This window comes from Hyperolius riggenbachi, chromosome 12, assembly GCF_040937935.1.
Source record: "Hyperolius riggenbachi isolate aHypRig1 chromosome 12, aHypRig1.pri, whole genome shotgun sequence".
Taxonomy (NCBI): domain Eukaryota; kingdom Metazoa; phylum Chordata; class Amphibia; order Anura; family Hyperoliidae; genus Hyperolius; species Hyperolius riggenbachi.
The window spans coordinates 3,787,352-3,802,970 of NC_090657.1; the positions used below are offsets into that span (position 1 = coordinate 3,787,352).

Here is a 15,619-nt window from a genome sequence, read left to right on the forward strand (position 1 = left end):
CAACCACTGGTCCCCTGAAGCTTTGGCTGCTTTCTCCACTCTGAAAGAACTATTTTGTTCTGCACCCATTTTGAGACATGTCAACACATCCTATCCCTTTATTGTAGAGGTGGATGCCTCAGAGGTCGGGGTGGGGGCTGTGCTGTCTCAGCGTTCTGGGTTGCAGGGAAGATTACACCCGTGTGCCTATTTTTCTCGTAGGTTTTCACCAGCAGAGAGAAACTACGATATAGGCAACAGGGAGCTCCTGGCCATTAAATTGGCCTTTGAAGAATGACGTCATTGGCTAGAAGGGGCAGAACATACGATTACAGTTTACACTGATCACAAAAATTTGGAATACATTGAGGGGGCTAAGAGATTGAGTCCCCGTCAGGCTCGATGGTCACTGTTTTTCTCGAGATTCAGATTTGTAATTACGTATACTCCGGGTAGTAAAAACATTAAAGCAGATGCTTTATCCAGATGCTTTGAGCCAGAGACAGCACAGCCCTCAGACCCAGAGACTATTATCCCACAGAAAGTGGTATTGGCAGCCACAGAGACCTGGAAGAACTGGAAGGAGACTTTGGGTCCCTTCCAGCAGGATGTTCCTGAGGGAAAGCCTGAAGGGGTCATGTTTGTACCATACCGTTTAGTCTCCAGATATTGCAGATGTTCCACTCCCACAAAAATGCTGGACATCCTGGGGCCGCCAGAACACAGGACCTTGTTGCTAGGTGTGCTTGGTGGCCTTCATTGGCAACTGATTGCAAAGAGTATGTGAGAGAATGTGTAGTGTGTACAAAAAGCAAACCCTCCCGTCTGGCACCTGTGGGAACATTGCAGCCTTTGCCCACCCCGAGTGAACCATGGACCCACTTGTCCATGGATTTTGTGGGTGAGCTCCCGAGGTCTGGAGGCATGTCGGTCATTTGGGTGGTAGTCGACAGATTCAGTAAAATGGCCCATTTCGTGCCCCTGAAAGGACTCCCCTCGGCCCAGGAGTTGGTCGATCTTTTCATCATGCACATTTTCCGCCTACACGGCATCCCGGAAAATATAGTGTCAGATCGGGGAGTCCAATTTGTTTCTAAATTTTGGAGGGCATTTTGTCATCAAGTGGGCATGGAACTGTCGTTTTCGTCGGGCTACCACCCACAGACCAATGGTCAGACCAAGAGAATTAACCAGTCACTGGAACAGTTTCTTAGGTGTTATGTCTCGGATGCGCAAAGTGATTGGGTCAGGTTCTTGCCGTTTGCGGAATTTGCGCACAATAATTTAAAAAGCTCTTCTTCTGGATTCTCTCTATTTCAGGTGGTAACTGGAAAGTTGCCTAAGTTCTCCCCACTGCCAGTAGCTTCCACTCCGTTTCCAGCTTTGGAGGCATGGAAAAAGTCATTTAAGAACATTTGGGGGATCGTGAAAGAAAATCTAGAGAAGGCCTTTCAGAGTCAGAAAGGTCAAGCTGACAAGAAACGTTCCATAGAGTGGAAGTTCCAGCCAGGAGACTTGGTCTGGGTGCCCACTCGTCATTTGACTTTAAAACAGCCATCGCCCAAGTTAGGACCCAGATTTGTGGGCCCTTTCCCAGTAACCAGGAAAATCAACAATGTCACTTATGCCATTGATCTTCCTGCCAGCATGCGTGGGGTAAGATCGTTCCATGTATCCCTGCTTAAGCCAGCAGTACATGTAGGTTCCACTCCTCCTCCTCCTGTGATGGTGGATGACCAACCTGAGTATGAAGTGGAAAAGATTTTAGACTCGCGTATAGTGCAGAACTCGGTACAGTATTTGGTTCACTGGAAGGGTTATGGCATTGAGGAAAGAACATGGGTACCTGATTGCCGCATGCATGCGGATGAGTTAAAGAAGGAATTCCACACCCTGCTGTAACGATCGGTGTAACACAGAGAGGGTCTGATTACCGGTGATCTGCAGTATCACTGAGAATGCAGATATATACCTGATTATTGATGATCTGCAGTATCACCGATAATCAGATATATCTCTAACCTCTGGACACCTGAGTGATGAGAGTGTATTGGTGCAACAGTAATACTTTGAGGACCGCACCTGAAGATCAGGTGCTAGAGCAATAAGGAGTACTGCTCCGCAACAAGTTCCTTCCATTAGTCTGAACTCTCCGCAGGGAGGAGTCAGGCTGAGAGGAGAAGGACAGAACGTGTGTGACACCAATGAGGGAGTGTCACTGACAGATCTTTGAACTATCTCTTAACAGGAGAGATAGTTCTCGAGGTCGGGCAAGCCAGGTCGTTAACACATGGACAGATAAAGTACAGAGACAGAAGACAGATGCAGAATCCTAAGGCTAGCAGAGTTTGGCAACAGAGTATCAGAATGACAAGGTACAAAATCAGAGATCAGAAGAATGGTCAGGAAAGCAGAAGGTCATAACAAATAATCAACAATTCCTAGACTAAGGTGTGAGTTCCTTGATCATCAACACCTAGGAAACTGGTCTAAATAATAACACAGATAATAGCAGAATTCCTAGACTAAGGTGTGAGTTCCTTGGTCATCAACACCTTGGAAACTGGTCTAGATATTAACACAGATACTGACAAGGTCTGAGTGCTACCACGTAGTGATCGCAACGCCAGACACCAGAGGAATGACCAGCACCCAGTATATATACACCAGCACTCTCCTGCGCCTCCCCTAAGTGCTGGACCAATGAAACCTGAAAGAATTGTCAGCTGACCGGCCTGGTCAGCTGACACCCCTCTGGCTGTCATAAATGCTCTGCCTCTCTGCACGCACACGCGTCCTTCTGAACCTGTGTGGACTATCAGTCCCAGCCACACCAGACATGTGTTGTAATGCCTCTGCTGTTTTGGATGCGGAATCCACCACACAGCTGTCCGAGGGTGCAGCGTTTTCTCCGCGTTCAGCAATACAGACAGAAGTAGGCCTATGCGTGCAAACCGCTGCGTCGGACGCGGAATCCGCCGCCCTGTTCTCTGGGCATGCGGCGGTTTCTCCGCGCTCCGTCAGGCCAGTGAATGCAGGTCCCTGCGCGCACGCTGCCATGTTGAACTCTGAGTCCTTGCGGCGGCTTTTCCACGTTTTCTCACACCTGCATTTAAGGGTGATGTCACAGCACAACAGGAAAGAGGTGCCAGTAATCCTCCTTCTCTTCCTCCTCCCATGTCCATGCAGGCAAGGACAGGACACTCTAGTGATCTGATGGTGATGTCAGACATGCAGACTTTCTTTAGTCCAACACCTCACCTCAGCCTTTCGGGATCCTCACTCTGACAACATCTTGACTGGCAGGTAGCCAAATACCTAGCCTTAAGTGTGGATATAGACTCTCTGAGCAGCGATGGACTCCTGGGTGAAAAAGCTTGACCTGTGGCCAGAGCTGTCAAAATTTGCCAACAAACTTCTGGCTTGCCCCACCTCGAGCGTCCTGTCAGAAAGGACCTTCAGTGCAGCTGGAGGCGTTGTCAGTGAGAAGAGAAGTCGCCCAAGTCACAATAGTGTTCAGTACCTCACCTTTATCAAAATGAATGAGGCATGGACTCCAGAGGATTACTGCCTGCCCGAAGACTGTCAGTCCCACACACAGCATCTCTGCTGCCTGCAGGCCACTTGACTGCCTTCTCCGCCACCACCAACAGGGTACATGACTCCAGGTGGATCCTGAATGTTTAAGGCTGCTGCTAGCAGCGGCCGCAACCAGAAATAATAATTTTTCTGGTTGCGCTGTGGCTGCAACAACAACAAAACAAAAGGCATGTACAAGTGCCAATTCCTCTTCATGATGGTTACCTTGCTGCAGTGAAGGGGCTTGCGTATCACAATGAAGCAATGACCTATATGAGTGTGTTGGGGGCACACCCAAGATAATAAGGTTGTTGCTTCATTGTGGACAGACCAAATTCGATAAGTTGGGCAGTCACTGTTGTTCTGTCATTGATCTACCTCAGCCTGACCAAATAGGCTGGAAAACCGCCATCGCCTGCACTCTCGCCATGGTGCGCACCAGTCCAGCACGGCCATCACGACACAAACCTTGCTGCCGAGAAGACTGACATTTATGTCCTGAGAGTGCCAACTAATAACAACCCTTTGCAGCTGTTTGCGGTGCGTTACACAGTGAGTTTGGTCTGTCAGTGTGGAGCAGTACACTACTTACACCCCCTGATCGATGTATACACACGCAAGATGTTTTAAACAAGGATGCTCGCATAGTACTTTTTAAAATCCGAATTAATCCAGATCCGGATACCCAGATATCCAGATCCGGTTCGGATATCCGAATCCAGCCTTTTAGATATACGCGTGAATGCGGATATCTGGATGCATTATCTGTGGATATCCGACCTATTCGGACATCTGGATAGAAAAACCAGAAGTGCCCTTTAAATAGCTTTAAAGGTTTTTTTTTTAGGGCGAATGAGGCATGTGTCATCATTATTTTGCAAAGGGGAACACTAATTGATGATGTGAAGACTTCAAATCCAAAGTCCATTCACTCCCATAATAAATATCGTTTACTGGGCGCCGAACGGAAAAAAAGGGCGCCCGAGAATAATAACGTTTTCCAACGGCGCCCAAAGATTTTTAATGTTTTATAACTGCTTGTGATGATTTACGTTTCCTATTTCAATAAAACATTATTTTAAATGTTATCCCTTACTGTTTGTAAAACAGTATTATTCACAAAATAAAGCGATCAGTACGCAACGTAAATTGTAATATATTTTATCCCTTACTGTTTCTAAAACATTATTCTACACACAATACAGTGATCAATGAGGGTCTTAGGTTTAGGCACCACCAGGGGGGTCTTAGGTTTAGGCACCATCAGGGGAGTCTTAGGTTTAGGCACCACCAGGGGGTCTTAGGTTTAGGCACCACCAGGGGGGTCTTAGGTTTAGGCACCACCAGGGGGGTCTTAGGTTTAGGCACCACCAGGGGGGTCTTAGGTTTAGGCACCATCAGGGGAGTCTTAGGTTTAGGCACCACCAGGGGGGTCTTAGGTTTAGGCACCACCAGGGGGGTCTTAGGTTTAGGCACCACCAGGGGGGTCTTAGGTTTAGGCACCACCAGGGGGGTCTTAGGTTTAGGCATCAATACGGGGGTCTAGGGGTTAGGGGTAGGTACAGGGAGGGTTACTTACTAATTTTTTTTTAAACGTTATTATACATTTAACTTTTTAAACGTAAGATTAACGTTTTCACAATTGCCGATTTCATGCACATTATTTAATGATTTAAAACTTTATAAAAACAAATATTTAAACGAAATATAGTACATTATATGTCTAAACGTTATCCATGTTTATCGTTTAAAACCCAGCGCCCTTTTTTCCCAGCGCCCCTTTTTAACGTATGCGCCTGTGGCACCCTGGCCTGGCGGTGGGAGCTGCATGCACTGTTCTCAGGGTCCCTTAAAGACCAAATGGATACAGGCCATTCTCTCCTCGAGCCTTCCAAATGGATGCCAGGGTGACACAATCCTATTCTGAAATAACCCTTTTACAGCTAACCCCTCCTCTCCTTCCCATACATTTCCCAAACACTGCCCTTAGAGGCTTGCGGTTTTTATTTCTTATACTCCTTTATTTTAGGTTTCATCCCTCCTACATCACCAATGGTGAGGAGGGTTAACCTTTTGTTATAAACTAACAACAAGAAAGCAGCCGAAGAATGTCAAAAACAAACCACTTTGCACCAACAGGCAGGACTCCTACAAAGTTAAAGGCTATAGCTAGACCTACCCTTACCACAAGCATATCAGCAGGGGTGTTCCTACCATTGGACTCCAGGGAGCGTGGCGCACTGGATGACTGACAGAGAGGGGGTGTCGCAAAGGCCTCAGAAGCACAGTGAGCGGCATTGAAGGCGAAGACCTGTGGCGACGGTGACGCTGCGATCCAGCGCTTGGAATGCAGAAGCCAGGTGAGTAATTACCTGGCCGCCACAACTGCTTGCTGCTCACATAGAGGGGGAGAGCTCAGAATTGGGGGACCCAGGTGAGGGGGGTGTTCAAGGCCCCCCTCCCCACCGCTGTCCCTGCTGCCTCTCCTTGTGCTGCTTCCCATTCCTGGGGCAACTATACTAGCTACACTGGGGGCAACTATACCAACTAAACTGGGAGCAACTATACTAGCTACACTGGGGGCAACTATACTGGCTATACTGGGGCAACTACACTATAGACAACTATACTGGGGGAAACTATATTACCTATACTGGGGGCACCTATACCTGGCATTACCTGCCGTGGCGCGGCTTAGTATGCCGCAACCACTTCTTTCCTGTTTTTTTTTTTGGGGGGGGGTCCTATCATACCCAGCACTAGGTGTCACATGCTCTAGGTACGCCACTGCATATCACCACTTTCATTTTTATCCTCGAGGAGGGAGAGGAGAAGTGGGGAGAGTACATACAGTTGTAAAAAAAGCTAGTGAATAGGCGTACATCAAAAAAGGGCGTCAGGAAAAAAGGGCGCGGGGTGTAAACGATAAGCAGTAATACCGTTTATAAAAATATTGTGTTGTATTTCGTTTACAAATTTATAAATCATTAAATAATGTGTATGAAATCGGCAATTGTGAAAACGTTAATCTTCCATGTTTCAAAAGTGAAACTTATAATTGCGTGTTAAAAAAAACGATAATATACCCCCTGGTAATGCCTAACCCTAAAGACCCCCCTAGTGGTGTATATTGTACTATAACTATACCTAACCCTAGTCTCACACAGAACCCTCCCTGTACCTATCCCTAACCCCTAGACCCCCCCCTGGTGGTGCCCAACCCTAGTCACCCCCCTAGTGGTGCCTAACCCTAAGGCCCCCTTGGTGGTACCTAACCCTAACCACCCTCCTTACTGATCGCTTTATTATGTGGATAATAATGTTTTACTAATTGTGACTGTAAAAAATATATTGCAATTTACGTTACGTACTGATCACTTTATTTTGTGAATAATAATATTTTACAAACAGTAAGGGATAAAATGTTAAATAATGTTTTAGTTAAATATGATAACTATGTTTAGTATTTTTATAAATGTTATTCGTCATGGGTGCATTTTCTAAACTTAAATCATCACAAGCACAGTTATAAAACATTACAAATCTCCGGGCGCCGTTTGTAATACGTTAATAATCTCCGGCACCCTTTTTTCCTGTTCGGCGCCCATTAAACGATATGTATTATGGGAGTGAATGGCGGCGCCTTTTTTGTCCACTAGCTGCCGGCGCCCTTTTTTCCTGTTACCAGTGAATAGATATAAAGATGTTGAGTCTTGCAAAGATGTAGAATTTTCTCCCAAAATCCAAGCACTTGCATCATATGGAGATTTAATATGGCTGACACATCTTCAGAGGAGCTCACAATCTGATCACTATTATAGTCTATAGTCCATATCATTGTCTAAGGTCTCTATCAAAGTTCCAAAAAGATTTTTCCTTACACTCCAAAAGATGACTAATAAATACATTTTAGCTAACAAAAATCCAGATTCTCAAACAGTGTGTTGACTGTCACGTTCCGTAACAATTAGTGAGGACAGAGAGTGTCTGATCTCTGGAGATCTGCAGTATCGCCAGAAATACAGATATACCTGATTATAAGTGATCTGCAGTCTCACCGATAATCCGATATATTTACTAACCTCTGTCCACCCAAAGAGGAGTGTAATGATTGGTGCAAACAGTAAATGGCTAATTGCTCTGTGGCGAGGGCCCACAGAGTACAGACTGCCGTCCAGCGGCAAGGGCCCGCTGGCTGGGAAGGTTGACAGGCAAGGTTCGGCAACAGGGTATCAGAAATACGAGGTACAGAATCAGGAGGCAGAGGCGGAGTCTGAGGGCTAACCGGGGTTCGGCAACAGAGATCAGAGATACGAGGTACAGAGACGTTAGGCAAGAGAGTAAACGAGGGCACAGCAAGGTAGGCAACGGGAAATCAGAAGGCAGCGGTACAAAAGGATCAGAGAAACTCAGAGTCAAAAAACAGGCAAAAGATCAAAGGCACAGGTAAATAACAATGGTATGTTTCTTCCAGTACTTATATATTGGCGTAACCAATATATAAGTATACTGTGGATCCGAGAGCTAGCACAGAGTGTGATCGCTACAGCGGACAAGGAGTACTGGCAGTCTGCTGCTTAAATGCAGACTGTCAGGCCAGGAGCCCCCACCCCCCAGATGACATCAACAAGGGGCGGAGAGTGACTCAGCAGAGCGAGTCAAGACAGCCTCCTCCTCAGGGCATAAAGGGCCTGACGCTCCGTGCGTGAGCGCGTTGCCCTGCCCTGCAATGATGACATGCGGCTGGAACGGCCGCCGGCATTGACAGCTGACGTGGACCGGAAGTTCGGGGTTCCGGCGAGCTCAGACCCGAGAGCGGCGTCCACACTGCCAAGCGCTGAGGGGGTGAGTCCATGCCTGACATTACCCCTCCCCTGAGGCGTGGTCTCCGAACGCGCTAATGAGGGTCTATCAGGATGGGAATCGTGAAATTCATGTATGAGTTCCTGTGCATGGAGATGATGTGCTGGTACCCAGGATCTCTCCTCAGGACCGTATCCTCTCCAATGAACCAGATACTGGAGAGACTTCCTAACAAAACGAGAATCTAGGATTCTCTCAACCTCATACTCAGGCTCACCGTCTACAATAACAGGAGGCGGACCAGAGTCCACATGCACCGCGGGTTTCAATAAAGACACATGAAACGTTCTTACCCCACGCATAGATTGGGGTAACGTTAACTGATAAGTTACTTTATTGACCTTTTTTGCTACAGGATATGGACCCACGAATTTAGGCCCAAGTTTAGCTGATGGCTGCCGCAAAGCGATATGCCGAGTGGAAATCCAGACAAGATCTCCGGGAGAGAATTCCCACTCGGGTGAGCGCCTTCGGTCAGCCTGTAGTTTCTGGAGAGAAACTGTCTTTTTTAAATTGGCATTTACTTCCTTCCACCGAGATCTTAGTGTTTCCTGCCAGGTTTCCAGAGCAGGGAAAGGGGAGGAACTGACAGGGAGGGGGGAAAACCTTGGAGATCTCCCATTAACAATCTGAAAAGGTGAAAACCCTGAGGAAGAGCTCCGAAGATTGTTGTGAGCAAATTCGGAGTACGGTAAGTATTGGACCCATTCCGTTTGATTGTCTGCCACGTAACACCGGAGATACTGTTCCAGTGACTGGTTCACCCTCTCTGTCTGACCATTGGTCTGAGGGTGATACCCAGACGAAAATGAGAGCGTGATCCCCAGTACTCTGCAAAATTCCTTCCAAAATTCTGAGACAAACTGCACCCCCCTGTCAGATACTATATTATCCGGGACCCCATGAAGTCGAAGGATGTGGATCACGAAAAGATCTGCCAGTTCCTTGGCGGAAGGAAATTTTCTCAAAGGGACGAAATGAGCCATTTTAGAAAATCGATCAACAATAACCCAAATTACCGTGTAACCATCTGAAGAAGGTAATTCCCCTACGAAATCCATGGATATATGAGTCCAGGGTTCGGAGGGTATGGGTAGGGGTTGGAGGGTACCTACTGGGGATATTCGTGAGGGTTTGCTCCGTGAGCATACTGTACAAGAGACAACAAACGCCTCAACGTCATTCCTCCAGTTGGGCCACCAGACACTTCTAGATAACAATTCTCTGGTTCTGGCTACTCCAGGATGACCTGCCAGTTTAGATGAATGAAACAGCTGCAATACTTGTAATCTAAACTGTAAAGGTACAAACATGAGATCAGGTGGTTTCCCTGCTGGACTGTCTGGTTGATGAGGAAGAAGAACAGAAGCAAGATCCTCCTTAGAGTCTATACTAGCCAACACCACTTTCTCGGATAAAATTGGATCTGGTTCAGAGGGCAGTACTGATTCTATGTCAAAGCATCGGGAGAGAGCATCTGCTTTGACATTTTTACTTCCAGGTTTAAACGTGATAATGAAATCAAACCTGGAAAAGAATAAAGACCACCGTGCCTGTCTAGGATTTAATCTCTTAGCCCCCTTCAGATACTCCAAATTCTTATGGTCCGTATACACTGTGATTACATGTTCCGCCCCCTCAAGCCAGTGTCGCCACTCCTCAAAAGCCAACTTCACAGCAAGCAATTCCCTATTCCCGATATCATAATTCTTTTCTGCCTCAGAAAATTTTTTCGAAAAAAAAGCGCAGGGATGAAGTCTTCCCTGTGACCCGGTGTATTGTGACAAGACTGCCCCAACACCAATCTCAGATGCGTCTACCTCCACGATAAACGGCCTGGAAGAATCGACGTGATGCAGAATGGGGGCGGAACAGAAGGCTGTCTTAAGGCTTTGAAACGCGGAGATGGCCTCGGAAGACCAATTGACGGTGTTAGCCCCTTTTTTTGTCATATCAGTAAGAGGAGCTATCAAAGCGGCATACCCTTTTATGAATTTTCTGTAATAATTAGAAAAACCCAAAAAACGTTGTAAGGCCTTCAGCCCAATCGGTTGAGGCCAGTTTAATACAGCCGTGACTTTGCTGTTATCCATCGATAACCCGGAGCTAGAAATTATATAACCTAAAAATGGAACCTCCGTGACCTCAAATAAACATTTTTCTAATTTGGCATATAATGAATTCTCACGTAATTTGAGCAATACATACTGAACCTGTGAGCGATGTTCTTTGATATCATGAGAAAAAATCAGGATGTCGTCTAAATAAACGACCACAAACCTCCCCACCACGTCCCTGAAAATGTCATTAACCAGCTCTTGGAAGACAGCGGGGGCATTACACAGACCAAAAGGCATGACCGTATATTCGTAATGCCCGTCCTGAGTGTTGAACGCTGTCTTCCATTCGTCCCCCTGTCTAATTCTGACCAAATTGTAGGCTCCTCTAAGATCCAACTTAGTAAATATCTGGGCACCTGTGACCTGATTAAAGAGATCGTCAATCAGAGGGAGCGGATAACGATTTTTAATCGTGATTGCGTTGAGAGCTCTGTAGTCAATACAAGGGCGTAGCCCACCATCTTTTTTCTTCACAAAGAAGAACCCTGCCCCAGCGGGTGACCTAGAAGGTCGAATGAACCCCTTCTCCAAATTCTCCCGGATGTATTCTCTCATGGCCACTTTCTCGGGACCAGAGAGATTATAAAGGTGACCCCTGGGAGGCATGGTTCCAGGTCTGAGTTCAATCGGGCAGTCATACGGTCTGTGAGGTGGTATATGATGATCCAGATATTTCTGCCACGGCTGAGATGAAATTGAAAAGACTCAGACAGGGTCAGAACTCTGTTGAGACTTATGCCGCGGAGTTCCGCAAGTGGTCATTCTCCACTAGGTGGGAGGCACAGTCTCTCCTAGATAGGTTTCTGACTGGATTAGCTGACTCCGTATCTGAGTTAATGTTAAGTCATCGTGAGCCCAGAACCCTGGATGAGGCCATAAGTCTTGCTATTAAAATTGATCGCAGGGTACGTTTTCACAAGTCATCTAGACAGCGACCCATTATGCGACTTCAGTCTCCCATGAGCCTTCCCAGTTCCTCTTCCTCTGAAGAGCCCATGCAACTGGGCCACTCCAAATTATCTGAAACAGAGAAGTTAAGAAGAAGAAAGGAGGGTTTATGTCTATACTGTGGGGAGAAAGGTCATATTGCGTCTGTTTGTACCAGGAAGGCGGAAAACTTCTCCGCCTAGGGTTAGTCGGAGGTACTACCCTGGGCGAGAATTCGGTACCTCCCAGAGATAAGGTCTTATTACCCATTTCCATTTCCTGGAATAAACAAGACAATTTACTGCAGGCTTTTATTGACACAGGCGCTGCAGCCAATTTTATGGATTCTAATCTGGCTATAAAAATGGGCATACCAGTCATTCCTTTAGAGAAGCATATCATAGTCACAGCCATTGACGATTCACCGTTACAGGATAGTTTGCCCGTCTCCATCACACCTGAGTTAACTTGTACTGTGGGGGTGCTACACTGTGAAAGGATACGATTCTATCTCATTAGTATGCCATCCTGCCCTATTATTTTAGGCCTGCCATGGCTACGTCTGCATTCCCCACAAATTGATTGGGCCTCTGGGCAACTACTGGCCTGGTCACCCTACTGTCAGAAACACTGTATTTCCCAAATCTCCCTCCACTCTACTCACCTAGAGCTTCAGGGCCTTCCTCAGCCGTATGTATCTTATGCCGATGTGTTTTGTCCCCGGTCCGCTGTACTGTCACGTTCCGTAACAATTAGTGAGGACAGAGAGTGTCTGATCTCTGGAGATCTGCAGTATCGCCAGAAATACAGATATACCTGATTATAAGTGATCTGCAGTCTCACCGATAATCCGATATATTTACTAACCTCTGTCCACCCAAAGAGGAGTGTAATGATTGGTGCAAACAGTAAATGGCTAATTGCTCTGTGGCGAGGGCCCACAGAGTACAGACTGCCGTCCAGCGGCAAGGGCCCGCTGGCTGGGAAGGTTGACAGGCAAGGTTCGGCAACAGGGTATCAGAAATACGAGGTACAGAATCAGGAGGCAGAGGCGGAGTCTGAGGGCTAACCGGGGTTCGGCAACAGAGATCAGAGATACGAGGTACAGAGACGTTAGGCAAGAGAGTAAACGAGGGCACAGCAAGGTAGGCAACGGGAAATCAGAAGGCAGCGGTACAAAAGGATCAGAGAAACTCAGAGTCAAAAAACAGGCAAAAGATCAAAGGCACAGGTAAATAACAATGGTATGTTTCTTCCAGTACTTATATATTGGCGTAACCAATATATAAGTATACTGTGGATCCGAGAGCTAGCACAGAGTGTGATCGCTACAGCGGACAAGGAGTACTGGCAGTCTGCTGCTTAAATGCAGACTGTCAGGCCAGGAGCCCCCACCCCCCAGATGACATCAACAAGGGGCGGAGAGTGACTCAGCAGAGCGAGTCAAGACAGCCTCCTCCTCAGGGCATAAAGGGCCTGACGCTCCGTGCGTGAGCGCGTTGCCCTGCCCTGCAATGACGACATGCGGCTGGAACGGCCGCCGGCATTGACAGCTGACGTGGACCGGAAGTTCGGGGTTCCGGCGAGCTCAGACCCGAGAGCGGCGTCCACACTGCCAAGCGCTGAGGGGGTGAGTCCATGCCTGACATTGACATTGTACGCATCTGAACTTGGACTAGGAGTACCTGACTTAGAATTATACTACAAAGCCAATCTATTAGACCAGACAAAAGTAATATGGACAAACAACATATCTAAACCCTGGGTGGAAACAGAACAAAAACATTTCATAGCTTCTTCATATAAAAATTATTTAGAATCTCACTTGATATGGCAAACTAACCACAATTTAAAAAAAATCCAATCATAGTAAATACTCAAAAATTGTGGTAAGAAATGGTTAAATCTTGTCGCACAAATCCTTTGTCTAAACAATTACCGATACCATTGTCTATCTTAAATACAACAATCAGTAATCTCTCATTAAGCAGCTGGGAATCTAAAGGCCTCGATTACTTGGAGAAATGATATAACGCTACCCAACTCAAATCCTTTGATGCATTGGTGAAGGAATTTCAAATATCCAAATCAGGTATTTTCAAATATCATCAAATTAAACATTTCTTAATGAGGCATTCTCCTACTCCAATCTCCCTTCTTCCACATATCTCAAAACTGCTACAGCCGCACAATGCTCATCAAAGAGGGACTTCCATTCTCTACAGAACACTCCTCTCATATAAAACTGTCCCCAAATGGCAATGAAATAAGTGGCAGTCTCTTTTACAGATGGACCTCTCACAGGAGGATTGGGGGCTTGCTGTGAAATCTCTCAAATCTTCCTCACACTGTACTTCACATCATGAGAATTTGTTGAAAATGTTCTGGCTCTGGTATTTAACGCCTGAAAAAATGGCACAATTTGACCACCAGGCCTCACCTGATTGCTGGAGAAATTGTGGCCAAATTGGCTCAACTGACCATATATTTTGGCATTGTCCAAAAATTAGACCACTATGGGAAGCGATAGAGCTCCTACTATAGAAACTCCCTATGAACCTATCCTGTATTCCACCTCATATGGGTCTTCTTCATATAAAAGTATGTGACTTACCTCCAAAGGAAAGGTTCCTCATTAGTCACCTTACCATTGCTACCAGGCTGGCCATTGCTGATAACTGAAAATCTCATAATATACCAAACATTGAGGAAATTATCAAAATTGTTGAATTCCAATGAATTGCTGAAAAGTCCTGGGCTCTGAGATATGGTTCATTGGATAAAATCCTTTGGAGATCTGATCAATGGTTATTATTATGTCCTAACTCCAAACTATTTGACTATTGATTTCTTTGAAACGTTGATCTAATATCAATAACACTATGACAATTCTGGACAACATCAAACTCCTTTTATTGAGTTTCCTTATCCTGTGCTATTGTATGATGCACACACAATGCCAATAACCTACCACCTCAACTATGTATAAACCAACTGATACTCGGCTATAAGGCCCCCTGTAGGATATTCCCATCCTTCCCCTACCCCCTGTTATTATTGTTCAGTTATAATTTTTTTTTTTTTATTAGAAAAGTTAATCTCTATTGGGGTACAAAATAAGTAGAATGAATAAATAAATAAATAAGCGAAAATAATATACAGTATAAGACATACGCGGATGAAACTACTCAACTTAATGGTAACTGGAAACACATAGATGACTATGCTTTGACTTATTGAGATGGACGCGACCTCTGAGAGTTCAGCAGGGGGGTTTTGGTCCCCCAACTCTTAGGGAGATCTGCTCCATTCTAATTATAACTAATCTCAATACAACATAGTCAATGAATCCTTTATCTGTGGAAGTATCATAACATTTTTCTTACTATGAAACACATATCTAGTAACAGGAATAGCAACAATATGTTGCATAAATACTTATGTGTTACGTACACCAATTTGATTATTACTACATGTATGACATATAAACAAGTGTTATTATCACTATGAATACTATTTGATCTGGAAAACTGTTCTCAACTGCCGTTTTTTAGGATGTCAAAAGGCAGCTCACATACATTGGCCAGGAATCGAACCCAGGTCAACTGCTTGGAAGGCAGCTATGCTCACCACTACACCACCAACACTACATGCTAAAGCCAGCCTAGCATGTACCATTGTGATATACCTAAGATAAAAATAAGCCTGCTTAGGGATTTGTAGGATGTCGAAAGCAACCTCACAAGTTTCAGCATGTAGCCTTGGTGGTATAGTGGTGAGCATAGCTGCCTTCCAAGCAGCTGACCTGGGTTTGATTCCTGGCCAATGTATGTGAGCTGGCTTTTGACATCCTACATATCCCTGGAAGACAAGATCCCTGGAAGACAAGGGAGGAGGGTGGAGGAGAAAAAAAAAGCACAAGAACAAGATTAGCTCTCAAATTCACGTCAAGCATGCTTGACGCAAATTGGCCGCACTATTTGACCCAATGGCCGGCTCCAGCAACAAGGCTACACCGTTTGAATAGAGGCCTTGGTTCCTCGGGACGGATGATGCACATACCATAGCCGCTTTGGGGTCACGTGAGTTCTTTGGAGCCTTAATCAAAACTTTTTGTGTACGAAGGAGTGGAGGTTAGACACTACCTATTG

General features: G+C 45.8%; 1 protein-coding gene across 1 annotated transcript in view; it reads right to left on the reverse strand.

The window, feature by feature from the left end:
- LOC137541988 (alpha-N-acetylgalactosaminide alpha-2,6-sialyltransferase 1-like) overlaps positions 1-15,619 on the reverse strand; it is a 253,511-nt gene that overhangs the window by 213,347 nt on the left and 24,545 nt on the right. The gene's annotated exons all lie outside the window — the stretch shown is intronic.